General features: G+C 32.3%; 1 non-coding gene across 1 annotated transcript; it reads left to right on the plus strand.

The window, feature by feature from the left end:
• The first annotated feature begins 3,181 nt into the window (after positions 1-3,181).
• Positions 3,182-3,288, plus strand: LOC149512627 (small nucleolar RNA R71). The gene has a single exon (XR_016332231.1). It is a non-coding gene; the product is annotated as a small nucleolar RNA R71 (small nucleolar RNA).
• The last annotated feature ends 290 nt before the right edge of the window (positions 3,289-3,578 follow it).

Raw genomic sequence — 3,578 nt, forward strand, 5'->3', positions numbered from 1 at the left:
GACTAATGCAAAAATAATCTCATGCTCACATAATTAATACTAGATAAAAAAATGCAATTCAATGTTCAAAAGCATCACTCACAAATGAATATCATATTCAAGAATTCATTAAACCTAAGTATCATCTCATATTTCACACATATTCAATCTTTTCCTAAAACTATATTCATTATCCATCACTACCTATCATTGGTTTCATGAAAAACTAATAAAAGAAAGTATAATAATGACTCAAGCTACCACATGTTAAGCTTAATTTCAAGGCAAAAATCAAGAAAATTTTGAAAAAATTTTCAAAATTTAAGCAATTTTCCCATACCCTCAAACTTAAACAACACATTGTCCTTAATGTATAAGCAAAAAGAAATAAAGTACAAAAGAAAAGAACAAGGAAACTCTCCTATCATCATGGAGGCATGGTGGCCAAATCATCCATATAAGCTTTAGCTGAAACTAGTGTATCCATTTCAAGCTCTTATTCAACCTACAAAACAAAGAAACAACTACACAAAGAAACTACATCAATATGTACAATCAAAAGTATAACCAAAAGAAAAAAAAATGAAGACATCAACAAGTATATACAACCTAACTAAATGAACAAAAATGACAACTATGTACAAATGAGAAAAACCAAATGTGTAAAAGAAAACAATCATGCAAACACATATGTACACAAGCATGTATAAAAAGAAATAGCATAACAAGTAAAACTTGGGTTGCTTTTAAAAAAGAGCTTTATTTAAAGTTAAAAGCTAAACTATCAAAATAAGCTCACACTATATATTCATAGTGATCATTCCACACTTAATTCTCAAATCCAACCATTTCAAGACCTTTTTTCTTTACCATTTCATTAGAAATATGGTCTAATGGTGGAACATGTGACAAAATAGGAGTAACAGTAAACTTCTCAAGGAAACTTTCAACTTTACACCTAGAAGAACTAAGGTAAATGCGTTTTGGTTTTGGCATCTAATCAACTGGTCTATTATCAACATAAATCATATCATATCCTTCTTGCAACATATCCACACTATCCCTCTAGAAGGACTATGATAGGTATGATTAAATTGAAACTACTCAAAGACCGATAAATTAACTAAAAATGAGATCCTATCAATAATAACTAGACTCTCACCCCTAACTTCATAGGACTCTGATAAATATCATCAAAATGGAATGTCTTATAATCTAGTGAATCTAAATTCAAAAGTTTAATCACTCTAGGGAGAGTGTCAAGATCAATTAAAGGCTTGCTACTAAAAGGTGGTGTGAATCAAAAAGTAGAGGCTATCACTATCTAACCATCATCCTCACTTAAATCCATGTCTTCTACTTCATCAACTATAAGAAAGTCCTCAAAATACAAAATAGGATACTTTAGATATAAAACATCATAAATCATATTACTAAATACCTCTACCCTTAAATACTCATTAAAATCATCAAGGAATGGTAAAACCTTAAAAACATGAAAAATGACCTTTTAATCCTGAACTTACATAGTTAATTCTCATTTTTGCACATCAATCAAAGTCCTAGTAATGGCTAAAAGGGGTCTTTCTAGAATAAAACAAATCTCATAATCCACATTCATCTATAGAACCATAAAGTCAATAGGTAAAATAAATTTCTTTATCCTAATTAAGATATCTTCCACAATCCCTCTAGGGTATTTTAATGGCCTACAGCCAACTACAGAGTAACTAAGGTAGGTTTAGCCTTTTTATACCTAATCTCTAAAAAAAGACCAAGACATCAAGTTAATGCTAGCACCTAAGTCATATTAGGCTTTATAAAATGATATACTATTTATAGTACATGAAATGGTAAAGCTACAAGGATTTTTAAACTTTATAAGTAGTCCTCTCTGAATCATAAAAGTGCATTCACTAGTAAGTGCAACTGTCTCATAATCTTTCAATCTTTTCTTCTAAGAGATAATATCTTTAGTGAATTTTGCATAGGTAGGCATGTGGTCAAGTGCATCTATAAATAAGATATAATATGCAGCTTCTTAAATACCTCAAAAAATTTATAGAATTTTTTCTCCTTTTTTTGCTTCTCAAACCTCTGAGGGAAAAGAATATAAGGTCAAGGTAGCTTAAATTTAAGAGGAGTTGGCCTAGAAAAATTAGGTAAAGCATTATGTGATGATGTCTGTGGTAACTAGATAGGAACAAATACTACACCCTTATCTTTTTTTTTACCTTTTCCCTATCATGAACTAGATCTCTAGCAGGCTCATCATCATCAAACTCTTTAATTGCCACATCTTAAAACCTTAAAAAGCCCTAGCCATTAGCTAACTACCTACCACTCCTACATGTGATTGCTCTATAGTGATTCTTCTTCTCCCTTTTAGGGTTAAGCTATGTTTTACTAGATAACGTACTTTATGGTCAGGTATTAAGAAAGATCTCTAGTTGACCAATCTAGGTCTCTAAGTTCTTGATTGATGTAGAATGATTCTAAAAGATAGTGTTTTGGGTTTATATAAATGAGATATGAGTCCTAATCATGATACCTCAGAGATTCTCGACTAAGGGTTTTTTTTTAAGGGTTGGCATAGATAGATGTTAAGGTGTGTAGTGTTATGGGTGTTGCTGTTGCTGAAAAGGTAGCTGGTAAAAACCTAGTAGATAAGGTGGTCTAATGTATTAAGGTTACTATAGTACCAAAGGGATTGGATAGACAGAATTATGTTATTCCTCCAACCTGGGTTGTATGTGGGAACATGAGAGTTGTTGAGTTACCTAGAGGTTTGTCTTAAATAATGGATACTCTTTAGGTAGGTGCTCAGACATGACTCCCCCAGGTGACCTACCTCGCATACCTTATATATAACTAAGAAACTATAGATATGATTAAACCTAAAATGACTAGGACTCAGCTCTAAGGGTGTAACCTAACAATGTAAAAACTCTACAAATTTGACTAGAAAATCTACCTAGCACTAAGTGCTATAAGCTTACTAACCTCGTACACCCCCAAAGCTCTCTTTGGATGCCATCTCTCATTAAACCACTGACAATTATTAGTCACCATATCTTTAATAAACTTATAAGCTACGTCAAAAGTCTTACTCATTGAAACACCTTCTGATGCAACATCTACGAGTGTCTTAGTGTTAGACACTAACCTATTATAGAAAATCTAGATCTTTATCTTTTTTGGTAGTTTATGGTGTAGATACTACATCAGGAGCTCTTTGTATCTTTCCTACGCCTTATATAAGGTCTCTGAGTCATGCTGGGCAAAAGTAGTAATCTCATTACAAAGGTTGGCCATCTTGGCTGAAAGAAAAAATTTAGCCATTAACTTTTGCATTAAATCATCCCAAGTGGTGATGAAATCTGGTGGCATCAAGGCTAACCAACTCTTGGCTCTATCTCTAAGGAAAAATGGAAATAACCTAAGCTTAATGGCATTTTTAGTAACACCATTCTATTTAAATGTATCACAAATCTCTAAAAAATCCCAAAGATGAGCATTTGGATCCTCACTTGAATGTCCACTAAATTGCACCAACTGTTGTATCATATGGATGATTGTAAGGCTAATCTCAAAATTAT

Source organism: Durio zibethinus, chromosome 22, assembly GCF_047325235.1.
Source record: "Durio zibethinus cultivar Kanyao isolate XHJ-2024 chromosome 22, ASM4732523v1, whole genome shotgun sequence".
NCBI classification, from domain to species: domain Eukaryota; kingdom Viridiplantae; phylum Streptophyta; class Magnoliopsida; order Malvales; family Malvaceae; genus Durio; species Durio zibethinus.